Consider the following 14,321-nt stretch of genomic DNA (forward strand, 5'->3'; position numbering starts at 1 on the left):
AAACCTAGCAAACCACCAAACAATCAGAACCGTGGCACTTTCCGGATACCATCATTGTGGTTTTGTTCGGATCCGGCAGCAAGAGGGAACCTAGGGTAAAGGAAGGAGCCGCGGCGGCGCTGGGATCTCCACGGCAAGGGGTGACGGGCGCCGATGACTAGCTAGGCACACGCACAGAGGAGGAGGTCGGCGATCGGCTGGTTTCGTGCGGGAAGAAGGCTCGACTGGCGACGAATTTAGGGCACGGCTGGTGCAAGCGTCGCTGGCGCTTGGGAGAAGATAAGAAATGTCGCTTGCTCCTTGTCCCGACCTTATGCACGCGTGGGAGAGGAGGAACCGCCGTGGGTGATTAGGGCAGCGTCGGCGCGAGAGAAGGGACTCAGGGAGATCGCGTCGAGCGCGCGGAGGAGAAGGGGGCTCGGGCGCAAGGCTTCGACGAGGAGAAAAAAATGTAAAAATAAAGGAAAATAAAAGAAAAAGGAAATGTAATTATAAACATTTCCTCACTTAAATGGGGTAGCCTAAACAGGCTTTTCCGGGCCCCATTTTTATCCCCGTTAACTTGTCCGTACGGGCTCCGAAAAATTCCCGAAAAATTTCTAAAAATTCCGAAAAATTCCCTTATTAATATTTGCCTATTTTTCGGTATTTTACATCGAACGTGTGGGTTGCTAGGAATAGTTCTGTACTTGTACAATTTTTGTACGGGAAATTTAAATAGAACGAAATTCCTGCGCCCTTCAGTGTTGTTGCATCATACAAAGTAGGGAATGTCAGAAAATATTGTAGAGAATGAGCAGTGATATCGCATGACACTCACCTATAAATGGGCATTTATGATGGACATGACAAGTGACACATTTTTTTAAAACAAAATACCTTTTCGTAGGTCCTTAGTACTCCCTCCTTTCTAAATAGTCAGTTATCAGCAAGCGATTCTTGAAAAAATCACCAAGTGTCTCCGGTATGAGTGAGAATACGAATTGGCGGACGACCCTAGTGAGAAGGTAAATGCGCGAAAAATATAACTTGAGTCCAGTCAATCATTTACATCTCCTTCGACTAGACTTGAAGGCGAGGCTAGTGATACGGATTATAGAGAGCGGATCTCAAAGTTGATGTGGTGGTCAAAGTCAAGGTAAGGTGAGGGTCAAAGTCAAAATTGGGGTGCTTCCCATATGATTTTATAGATCACCCAGTGTTAAAACTCTAGGTTCCTACCCGAGTGGTTACAAAGTAGGATGCTCGAATAAAGCCGATTGGTCGTAAATTCGGTCGGATATAAGGACTCTAGTGTTTTACTCTGGAAGTTAGGAAATATTGTACACGATTATTCAAGTAGCCGACCAAGTGCAAGGGAGCCTGGCCAAGTGAAAACCTAGCCGAGCTCTAAGCGCTTAGGCCTTCTGAAGACCCCTTAGTATAAGATCAACTGGATAAAGGTCGGTCGAACATAGGGCTTTCCGTGTATACCCCGGCTGGGTAAAGATCAAGTGGCCTTAAAGACACTTATAAAACTCTTAGTATAAGATTGGCCGAACAAAGGTCGGTCGAACATAAGGCTCTCTGTGTACGCCCGGTTGAGTAGAGACCGGGCAAGCTTAAAGACACTTAGCCTTATAAAACTCTTAATATAAGACTGGATGAATAAATGCCAATCAAACATAAGGCTCTCCATGTATTTCTAGTCGAGTAGAGACCAGGCGGACTTAAGGAAACTTGGCCTTATAAAACTCTTAGTATAAGGCTAGCCGAGTAAGATCGGTCGAACATAAGCCTCTCTATGTACACCCGGCCGAGTAGAGACCGGGCGCGCTTAAAGACACTTAACCTTATAAAACTCTTAATATAAGATTGGCTAAATAAAGGCTGGTTGAACATAAGGTTTTTTGTGTATGCCCGGCCAGGTAGAGACCGGGCGGGCTTAAAAACACTTAGCCTTATAAAACTCTTAGTATAAGACTGGTCGAACAAAAGCCAATCGAACATAAGACTCTCCATTTATGCTCGGCCGGGTTGAGACCGGGCGAGCTTAAGGACACTTGGCCTTATAAAACTCTTAATATAAAACTGGTCGAATAAAGGTCGGTCGAACATGTTGGAACCCCAAGGTCATTTTTAATGTGATCAACAAGTTAAGTTAGGTTCTGTGGTATTTTAACCCTGTGTCTAGGTGTGCAGAAAGTTAGGAGCATAGGAAGTCGAGCGGAAGATGTGGCTAGCGAGAATGACAGCACAAGGAGAGAGCTGACAGGCTCGGTGCATCCTAGGGATGAGGTGCCGCAGAAGAGTACCCCGGCGGATGAGAAGGAAGCGTGTGCTGGTTCTGAGGGACGAGAAGCCGGAGCGAAAGATTGCTCGGGGAGCAAGAGATGCAGCTAGCGAGAAGGTCGGCACGGGAGAGAGTCGACGGGCTCTGTGCGTCCGAGGGTCGAAGAGCTGTGAATGAGTACGCTGGTGGACGAGAAGGAAGCACGCGATGATTCTGAGGGATGAAAAGCTGGAGTGGAAGCCTGCTCAAGAAGACCGGAATTTGGGTTCAGGTGAGCCCTATTCCGGATAGTCGAGATCACCCAAGCGAGCGAAAGACCTAGACCGAGGCGAATGGAGCTGGAGCAGAAGATTCGGGTTGAAAAAGTCAACGAGGTTGACTTTCCCCACCCGAGGTGCCCGGAACAGTCCGGGGCGCCCGGAATACTGATTCTATCCAGAATGACGTGGGCACTGACCATTGCGTCGGGGATAAAGTTTTATCCCCTCTCAGGCGCATGGAACCCTTCCAAGCGCCCCGACCAAGGCTATAAATACAGCTTTGGTCCAGAAGCTAGAAAACAAACAAGCAATTAGCATTTCCAACACTTGTGTGTGTTGGTGCAACATCCCTCAGGTCAAGGTTGACCTGGTTGACCAAGCTGAGTCTTGGTCTGGGTTTAGATGTTTGACAATAAGATATTGATTGAAGAAGAGTCAAGTAGGTCAAGGATGACCGGATACTTGACTGGGAAGTCCTAACTGGGATGTTAGGCAGGAGGAAAATCCTGGTGAGTGAAGCCAGGTGAAAGACCTAGTGAGTAAAGCTAGGCAATTGGGAAGTCCTAGTGAGTGAAGCTAGGCAGGAGAAAAATCCTGGTGAGTGAAGCCAGGTGAAAGACCTAGTGAGTGAATCTAGGCAATTGGGAAAGTCCTGGTGAGTGAAGCCAGGCAAGAGAAATCCAGATGGGTCAAGGTTGACCAGACATCTGGTGAGAGTCCAAGTAGGTCAAAGGGATTGACCGGATACTTGGCACGAGGAAGAAAAGTCCAAGTAGGTCTTAGGGAGTGACCGGATACTTGGCAAGAAGAGAAAAGTCCAAGTGGGTCAAAGGGATTGACCAGACACTTGGTGAGAGAGTCCTAGCTGGCCAAGGGTGACCGGATGCTAGGTCTTATGTACCAACAAGTCATGGTTGACTAGATGTTGGTTTAGGGGGCTTTGGGCTTGGTTTTGGGCAAAAACCAAGGTTTGGATTGATCCGTGGATTGATCCAGCAGGTTTGGATTGATCCGTGGATTGATCCAGCAGGTTTGGATTGATCCGTGGATTGATCCAGCAGGTTTGGATCGATCAGTGGATCGATCCAGAAGATCTGGATCGATCCACCAATCGATCCGGTGAGTCCCCACGAACAGAACCTCTCTGGATTGATCCGTGGATCGATCCAGAGGTCCCAATCGATCGGTGGATCGATTGGGACGCTGCTGCTTCGCGCGATAAGTGCTGGATCGATCCGTGGATCGATCCAGAAGTTTTTCCAGAGCACAGAGGCGCTCTGGATCGATCCGTGGATCGATCCAAAGCCTCCCCAATCGATTGGGAGCAATCCAATCGATTGGGATTCGACCGTTGGCGTCGTTTATAGCTGTTGGCGTGCGATTTCTTCAGCAGAACTTCACCGATTCATTCCAGTTTCAACACAGCTCCTCCCCAGCACTCTCTAACCTCCTCACCGCCAGTTCTTGAAGGTTCTTGGAGGTTCATCCAAGTCAAGAGGCAAGTTGCAACGAGAAGAAGAAGAAGCTAGGGTTTTTACTGCATTTCTTGTAAGCTTTTGCTTATTCTTTACTACCCTTTCTTCTTCTTGTACTGAGAGTCTTGTAGGGCTTCTCCGCCCTCGGTAGTTACCGAAAAGGAGTGTTTTCATAGTGGAGGGTGCGTGCGTGGTGTGGATCCTTGGATTAGTCATCTCCGTTGGAGGTGGATACCAAGTAAACTCCTAGTGTTAGCGTGTTTGTGTTTGTTTATGTATTTTCCGCTGCGCATTCTTGAAGAAACAAGCAACACCGAGCAACGAGCACGCGACGAGCTATTCACCCCCCCTCTAGCTACTTTTGGTCCTAACAAGTGGTATCAGAGCGAGGCCGCTCTTCACCGGAATCATCGCCGGAAGGGTCAAGCATATCAAGAAAAGCTAGAGGGTGAAGAAGTTGGAGCAAATTCTTCAAGTTCAAGACTTTATCAAGCTCAACTTCAAGATGAAATTCCAAGATGGGCTTGGATTTGACACAAGGGTGGCTCCACCATACACTTCTACGAGTTTCGATTCTTGGAAATCAAGAATCGAAAATTTTCTTATGATGGAGATAGAGCAATGGTTTGCTCTAATGGAAGACTTCAAGGCTCCAAGAAATTCAAAGGGCAAAATTCTAAAGAAAAGCAAATGGAGCCCGGAGCAAGTCCAAAGGTGCGAGGCAAATGACAAAGTGACCAAGCTTTTGGTCAATTTATTGCCAAGCACCATCCTTTGCAAAATTGGAGAGTTTGAAGATGCAAAGGAGCTATGGAGCAAATTGGCCAAGCTTCATGAAGAGATCCCCTCCACTGTACAAGATCATGAAGAATCCAGAGAGGGTGACTCTTTGGAGCAAGACCAAGAGGAGGACTCCGAGGTTGAGAGATGCTCAACCTCCGAAGAAGAGGAAATCCAAGAAGCTTCATCCTCAAGGGAATGCAACGAAGGGAACAAGGAGGGAGCATACTCCTTGTTTCATGTTCAAGATGATGAAGCCTCCACCTCTAGGATTGAGGGGGAGCAATCCTTGGTGACGCCGGATCAAGAAGAAGGAGAAGCTTCTACATCCGGGTCAAGTGAAGAAGAAGAAGATGGTGCCACCTCCGAAATTCAAGAAATAGCAAATGGAGGAGCAAGTGTCATCCCTACACAAGAAGGTATAAATGTTTCAATTAAAAATAAAAATCATATAATATGTTTTGAGTGTAGGGAAAGTGGGCACTACAAGAGCAAGTGTCCCAACTTGGCCAAGAAGAATGGTCAAGTGACGCAAAAGGGCAAGGAGAAGCCCGAGGAGACCATTCCCGGAACAAAGAAGAGCAAGGAGCATATCATATGCTTCTCTTGCAATCAAAAGGGGCATTACCGGAGTCAATGCCTCAAGGGGAAGAAGATGGTCAAGGCTCAAGGAGGCATTAGTCAAGGGGGAGCCTCCAAGGTAAAGAAGAAGGTAACATTTATTGAGCCTACTCCTTTACATTATGGTAAAAAGCATGATAGTTCTAATTTTTATCATTTTAATGCGATTTACCATAAGAATAGGAAGCATGAGGGCTTTAAGGAAAAGCATGTGGCCCTACATGCCAAAACTACTACACCTAAGGCTAGGAATGTAGGTAAAAGTCTAGGCAAGAACTCTAAGGATTGTAGCTACAAGCCTAGAAACAAAAATGCTCATGGACTTAATGGAAAACCAAAAACTAAGGACTTAGTGATGGAAAATCAAGTCTTGAGGTCAAGACTTGATAAAATGGAAAAGACCCTAAGAAGGATGGAAAATATCTTATTAGGCCAAAATGAGCATAGCCTAGGTCTAGGAGCACAAAGGTCATCCAATGGTCATAGAGGTTTGGGATACAAACCCAAAGCTAAAAAGGATGTGCCTAGTTATCATAGGGTTCCATATAGCTATGGAACAAACCCTAAGTCTAGAGGTCAAGTCCAAGATACAAGGGAAGATATCCCTAGAAGTATCTTTGCAACCAAAGTGACTAAGACTTCTAAGAAGTCTAAGAAAGTCACTAACAAGGTCACAAGAGAGGATATCCCTAGAGTTGACCTAGAAAATGTGACCAAGGCTTCTAAGAAGCTCAACAAGGTTACTAGGAAGGTATCTAGGGAAGTTATCCCTAGTGAGTACCTAGAGCATCCAAGGAGCACCAATAGGTGTTGGGTTCCTAGGAGCATCTTCTCTACCCCATAGATGGGTTAGAGAGTGTCAACTCCGATTAGAAGGGTAGTTAACCCAACTTTGAGGAAATTGACACTCAAGGAGCATTTTCAAGGTTTTTGTTAACCTTTGAAAATGAAATGGAATTATTATTTACTCCTTGAAAGAGTAAAATGTGCCTAATGGTGGAAAATTGATTTTATCTTAAAAAGGCATAAATTGGGAAAACCTAGAGAAATACCAAGTTGGGATTTTGGTATTCTCTTATAAATTTTAAGGCACTCCGGGCCTTGATTTATGTGATTACTCTTGAGGAAAATGGAATATGCCAACATTTGAGGATAAGCTTAATTTCAATTGGCATAAATTAATCAAGAGAATTAGAAATGCCCATTTAGGTTTTGGCATTCTCTTGAAGCACTTTGGGCAATCTAGGGTTTAAGTTTTAGGATTAGCTAAGATTAACGATACTTAGATAGGTAATCTAGGTATATTTTATTTATGCTAAACCTTGCCATGATTGTTTGCTCATAATATGCCATGACATCATATTTTATCTTATTTGTATTTTGCATTCATGACTTATCATGAAAAATACAAAAATACCATGTCATGCCATACATACATCATGTAGTTATAGAAATCTTTCTTTTGAAAGCTATTTTATTTTGATGTATGCCATAACATTATCATGCATTATGTTTATTTCCTTAAAAATTAAGGACATATGGCATTAGTTAAACAAGTGGCATTTGTTTACAACAAGTGGAATAAACAAGTGACATTTGTTTAACAAGTAAATCAACAAGTAACATCCTTTGTGGATGTCTACCTCTCAAAATGCCTAGATAGATATGCATGATCCCTAGAATAGGGCAAAACCAAAATCTTACATCTCACAAAGACCTATAAGATGACTTGTATGTGTTTCAGTGCACATTAGATACAAGTGAGATGTTAGGATGATGAACAAAACTCAAGATGTTGATTTAGTGCATTCTTTTGAGTTTTAAGTTCATCAAAACACATAGTTATGTGTTTTCCCACCATTGGGAAAGCTAATGTACAAGTCATGTGCATTATGCCCAAGGAACATGATGGGGTATTGGTTTTGAAAATGTTTTTAAAATGTTTTTGGAAAACTTTGGTGAAGGCTATCTTTTGATAGTAATCACCATTGAATAGTTAGACACAAACTTGAAGAAAACGCTAAAGTTTTTGCAAGTTTTTAAGTTTGTGTCAATCTTTGAAAATATAAAGTATTTTCATAGAAAGCTATTTTTCCATGATTAAGTATGCCCTAAATAATGTCTACACGAAATTTCATGATTTTTGGATTTTTGTAGAATTTTCTAGGGGTTTCTGAAGTTGACTGAAATGGAATTTCAGCAACTATCAGAACTCCGATCGATCCATGGATCGATTGGAGTTCCTGAATCGATCCATGGATCGATTCAGAAGGTAAATCTCGCAAGCAGAAGCTCGCTGGATCGATCAGTGGATCGATCCACACATACTGAATCGATCAGTGGATCGATTCGGTTGGTTCAATCGATTGGATCCCAACTCCAATCGATCCAAGTTGCTGATTTTGGCTGGGAAGGCCTGACTTCAGCATCTTTGAACCATGGTTAGTCTATGTAACCATTCCAAACCCTTAAAATACATTTGTATACATAAAAAGGGTGTTTTCGTGTTGAAAACAAGGATGGAATGGTTAAGGAAGACTTCATTGAAGTTTAGGTTGAGGTTTGTTTCAAATTTTGAACATTTGAACCTCAAAACTTCTAAATCTGGGTTTCCTAAAGGTTTAGGGATTCCAAGTCATTGTTGGTGCAATGACAGAAGTTACCACCATGTCTTTAGGGGGAGGGACTCTTTAAAGGCATGAAAATTATTTTTCATGAACCTTGGAAGGTGGTTAACCTTCTTTAAAGAAAATGCTCATGGACGAGCTTTTGAACTTGAAATGGGGAGTGGATATCCTCATTATTTCAAGTGGGAACTCAAGATGTTAGAAAATGCTCAAGGTTGGGTATTTGTCTACATTGAGGAAGAAGTTAAGGATAAATGAAGGGTATGGGACCTTCATTATCATGTTGGTTCAACGAGTGAAGTTGTAACCAATGATGAGCAACTCTTCAGGGGGAGAGTTTTCAACAAATGGATTTGTTGAAGTGTGCCCAAAGAGGGGGCATAGGTTGATGTGTGCCAATAGGGGGAGAATGAAAGGACGTGTGAAAGGGAGTAAGTTAGGCTTTCATTATCTAAGAGGGAGTTTTCCCTCTTAGGGGGAGAATGAAAAGCTTAACTTATGCTTTCATTACCTAATGGCATGAAGAATGAGGCTATGAGATTAGCCTAACTTACATGTGGCATTGTAAGTGTTATTGTGGTATTGTCAAACATCAAAAAGGGGGAGATTGTTGGTGCAACATCCCTCAGGTCAAGGTTGACCTGGTTGACCAAGCTGAGTCTTGGTCTGGGTTTAGATGTTTTACAATAAGATATTGATTGAAGAAGAGTCAAGTAGGTCAAGGATGACCGGATACTTGACTGGGAAGTCCTAACTGGGATGTTAGGCAGGAGGAAAATCCTGGTGAGTGAAGCCAGGTGAAAGGCCTAGTGAGTAAAGCTAGGCAATTGGGAAGTCCTAGTGAGTGAAGCTAGGCAGGAGAAAAATCCTGGTGAGTGAAGCCAGGTGAAAGACCTAGTGAGTGAATCTAGGCAATTGGGAAAGTCCTGGTGAGTGAAGCCAGGCAAGAGAAATCCAGATGGGTCAAGGTTGACCAGACATCTGGTGAGAGTCCAAGTAGGTCAAAGGGATTGACCGGATACTTGGCACGAGGAAGAAAAGTCCAAGTAGGTCTTAGGGAGTGACCGGATACTTGGCAAGAAGAGAAAAGTCCAAGTGGGTCAAAGGAATTGACCAGACACTTGGTGAGAGAGTCCTAGCTGGCCAAGGGTGACCGGATGCTAGGTCTTATGTACCAACAAGTCATGGTTGACTAGATGTTGGTTTAGGGGGCTTTGGGCTTGGTTTTGGGCAAAACCAAGGTTTGGATTGATCCGTGATTGATCCAGCAGTTTGGATTGATCCGTGGATTGATCCAGTAGTTTGATCGATCGGTCGATCGATCGGAATCCGGATCGATCCATCGATCGATCCGGTGAGTCCCCACGACCAGAACCGATCCGTGGATCGATCAGAGGTCCCAATCGATCGGTGGATCGATTGGGACGCCGCTATACCAAGTGCCGGATCGATCCGTGGATCGATCCAAGTTTTTCCGAGCGAAGGCGCTCTGGATCGATCCGTGGATCGATCCAGCCTCCCAATCGATTGGGAGCAATCCAATCGATTGGGATTCGACCGCTGCGCATGCGTGCGATTTCTTCAGCAGAACTTCACCGATTCATTCCAGTTTCAACACAGCTCCTCCCCAGCACTCTCTAACCTCCTCACCGCCAGTTCTTGAAGGTTCTTGGAGGTTCATCCAAGTCAAGAGGCGAGTTGCAACGAGAAGAAGAAGAAGCTAGGGTTTTTACTGCATTTCTTGTAAGCTTTTGCTTATTCTTTACTACCCTTTCTTCTTCTTGTACTGAGAGTCTTGTAGGGCTTCTCCGCCCTCGGTAGTTACCGAAAATGAGTGTTTTCATAGTGGAGGGTGCGTGCGTGGTGTGGATCCTTGGATTAGTCATCTCCGTTGGAGGTGGATACCAAGTAAACTCCTAGTGTTAGCGTGTTTGTGTTTGTTTATGTATTTTCCGCTGCGCATTCTTGAAGAAACAAGCAACACCGAGCGACGAGCACGCGACGAGCTATTCCCCCCCCCCCCCCCCTTCTAGCTACTTTTGGTCCTAACAGTGTGCTTCATTTATAGTTTAGCTTCTTTATTTTCTCTGCTTAAATGTTGTAATAGGCTTCTCCGCCTGAAGGAGATATTCTAGTGCATGATTCATTTCTTAGATTAACAATCTCCCCGATTGTAACCAAGTAAAAATACTTGTGCCTCTTCTTTTAGTTTCTTTCTATTTATTTAATCTATTTTATGCAAGTGTTATTTTGAAAGATCGAGAAGGGTTGTGTTTTGTTTTTACAGGGCTATTCAACCCCCCTTCTAGCCGACGGACGTAGTCCAACAGAACATAAGGTTCTCCGTGTATGCTCAGCCGAGTAGAGACCAAGTGGGCTTAAGGACATTTGACCTTATAAAACTCTTAGTATAAGACTGGCCGAATAAAGGTTGGTCGAACATAAGTCTCTCTGTATACGCCCGGCCGAGTAAAGACCAGGTGGGCTTAAGGACACTTGGCCTTATAAGACTCTTAGTACAAGACTAACCGGACAAAGGTTGATCGAACATAAGGTTCTCCGTGTACGCTCGACAGGGTAAAGATCGGGTGGGCTTAAGAACACTAGGCCTTATAAAGTTCTTAGTATAAGGTCGACCGGATAAGGGCCTATCGAGCATAAGGATCTTTGTGTACGCCCTACCGGGCAAAGATCGGACGGGCTTAAAAACACTTATCCTTAGAAAACTCTACATATCCGTTCAGTCGAGCACAGGTCGACCGAGTTTAAGTTACCTAAAATAAAGTTCTAACATACATAATCTATCATATGACTTCTTGAGTGAAGCTTTGGCCTACTATGGGTACTATATTAGTCTCTGAACAAATCTCTGCAGTATTTAACATATGACTGAGAAGATTGATCAATGGCAAGCAATACGACTGGCCTTGTGGATCGACCGAGATGTATTTAGTAAACAAGCAACAAATAATATTTTAACAGCCTGTCATAATTGTCCGGAAATATTCCTTCGGAGGCTATCTTGTTTTCCATGGGTGATTCATCCATAACGACATCCTCCTACAACGACTTCAGAGAAGGTTTAAGTTATAAACGATAAAAGAGGTACATCTGTGTGTAGAAAAAAGATTCCTCGGAAGTTCTTTGAGAAACAACCTAACAAACTCTAACGCATGAAGCCACCTCATGATCATGGAGATTGTGAGAGGTGGTATAAAAAGGGGAGTCCTCTCTGTTGGCAAGGTACGCAATTTTGGCATCTGAGACATTCATTCGCATCCACTACTTTTCTTCCTTGGTACTATTAAGCGTCGGAGGACCTTGCCAGGGACTCCTTCCCTGGTCTTGGGTCACCAACGCTTCGTGGGATTGTCTGGTTACCCGCAGGATCGTTGAGGAGCTTCATCACAGATCAAAGAGTCAACTATTTGTCAACAAGCAATCCACTTGAGCCAACGCGCCATCTCCTCAGTCTTCAGACAAGATCATGGTAAAAAATCTTCCACCTATAATCAAGAAGGAAGAGAAAATACTAGAGGAAATAGACAACTATAAATTTTTGCCAATAACTCAGACGGGTTTTGATGATTTAAATAAATACATTGTGAAGGTGTGCAAGTATGGTCGAAAGAAAAAAAAATCATATTGTGGGAGCTTCCATATTAAAAATATCTACTCATTCAACAAAAATTTAGAAGTTGAGAAATTTTTTTGATAATATCTTCAATACTATGATAAATATTCCTAGAAAAACTAAAGACACAGTAAAATCACATGATAAATTGAAAGAATTAGTTAGCATACTTGAGTTGCATCAACATAAACAGCCAATAAATTTTTGAAGTCTTGTTATACATTGGACAAAACTCAAGTTCTATTCTGGTGCACCTTGCATCAACACAAAGAAGGTAAGTAGGTTTTATGTAGTTGGTTGAAAAAAATTAAATTTCCTTATAGATATGCCTTGAATATGACTCGATGTGTGGATATGACCAAATTAAAAATATTTGGAGTGAAGAGTCATGACTATCATGTGTTCATGCAAAGACTTATTCTAATAGCTTTTCATGACCTACTTCATAATAATGTTTGGCAAACACTTACAGAATTGAGTATATATTTTAAAGATTTGATATCAAGAGTTATTATGACAGCGGAAATGCTTCATCTAGAAATAAAAATACCTCTGATATTATGTAAACTTGAGCGTATATTCCCACGTAATTTTTCTTATTCAATAAAACATCTACCAGTTAGTTTATCTTATGAGGCATAACTAGCTATTCCTGTGCAATACAGATGGATGTATCTATTTGAATAATTTTTCAGGAGATTAAAGAATAATATTTGTAACAAAGTAAGAGTTGAAGGGTTAATATGTAATGTTTATATGGTTAAAGAAATATCTTATTTATGCTTATATTATTTTGCTAATAATGTAAAAATCAGACATCGCAAGTGCCCTCAAAATTCTAATAATAATCAACCAATAGATGCAGAGATGTTTTCTATTTTTAAGTTTCTTAATAAGACAATGGGTGCATTTATTGGTAGATGGTTAAATCCAAAGGAATACCATGCAGCAAAAACATATACACTCCTGAATTGTAACAAAGTTAAACCCTACATAAAGTGAATTAAGTTTTATATTCAAACATTTATCCCCTTATGTTTGATTATTAAACCATATTTCTTAAAATTGTCTTCCTTGACATAGAAAATTTATCAATAAGTGCAAGTCAAGTTGAGAAAAAGTTAGAAACAAATTTGTATTCAAATTAAAATCTATGTAAGTTAGAGACTAATCAAGTGTATTATATAATCGATAATTTATATCATAACTACTTTTTAGATAAAGGACCGCAGACTCTCAAATGTGCAAGATCAAAGGATAATGGATCTTGTATTAGGATCTCTTCGTAACACACGAGTCTACTCTAGTTTCTATGTCAATGACTTCAAATTTTTCATGGCACAATGCAATTCACATACACTTACCTATAATTTTAGTGTTTGCATAAAAGGATATATCAACAACACTATACTGAATTTGATTACTATGGTAGACTTGACGAAATTATTGAGGTTGAATATTTGCTTTACCCATAAAAAGGTGTGTGTTATTCAAATGTTCATGGTATGATTCGACTCTAAGAACAAGTACCAAATACATTTAAACTATAATTTAGTTGAAGTTCATGCAAACAAAAAATTAACAAGTTTGAACTCTTCATTTTCATGGTACAAGCTCTTCAAGTTTTCTATCTTGAATAACTGATGAAGAGAAGAAAATCTAGTGAATGGTTAGTAATTTGTTGAATGAAGACTCGCTCAGCCATAGAAATATCGAACTCCCTCACAGTCCAAAACCATGATGCATTTTAAAATTAGGAAGTGGAGATGCATTTAGTTGATTCACAAATTCAATCCACATCCCACTTACTTGTAGATGTGAATGTCACTTACCAAAAAATAGAATATGGAGAGATGTCTAGCAGTGAGGAGCTTGATGTACTTGAATCTGGCGATGAAGACTTACAGACTATTAATGTTAATGATGCAAATTGTAATGATGATTAAATTTTAAGTATGATATTACTTTTTATATGTAAATCTCACTAGTTCTACCGTGTTAGATATTATTGTTCTAATTTGATTATTATTTGGCATGTGTATGTGTTATAACATAATTTTACATATATCATCATGTCTTATATTCCTGCACATGATGGCTAGATTATTCTAAGGATTGTGGAGGATTAGTAACTATTGATATTATTAGTAATTTCATTTCATCTAATCTTTTATTTATTATTTTAAAAAATGTAAAAAAAAAACTAATGTGAGACTCAAGACTCGAACACTCCTAAGGAGTAGTTCTTCTGAGGTGTGTTTACCTTCAACTTTTTTTAATTTATCACTCATAAAACATGAAAAATGGTATGTTAATTTTGATATTATATATATGTAACTCTAATTGTATTACATCTTTGCAATTATAATTGTATTACATTTTTGTAGTTTTAATTGTATTATATCATTTCAGAAACAATGTAGATAAAAGGTCAATATTTGAAGAACTGGATTTGAGTCTATCTTCTATCATTGAGGTATGTATTCTTTTAAAAGCATGTTAAACTTGTGTTGATCAATTTTTACATTTTTTGATAAGTAGTTTAACTTTAGATTCATATACAAGAAGGATTGTTTCAAAATATCAAATGTAGTGTAGTCTAAATCATGTCTTTATTTTTTTAATAGCCTATCATATTATATTTACTATAAG

The sequence above is a fragment of the Zingiber officinale genome, chromosome 4B (assembly GCF_018446385.1).
Source record: "Zingiber officinale cultivar Zhangliang chromosome 4B, Zo_v1.1, whole genome shotgun sequence".
NCBI classification, from domain to species: Eukaryota; Viridiplantae; Streptophyta; class Magnoliopsida; order Zingiberales; family Zingiberaceae; genus Zingiber; species Zingiber officinale.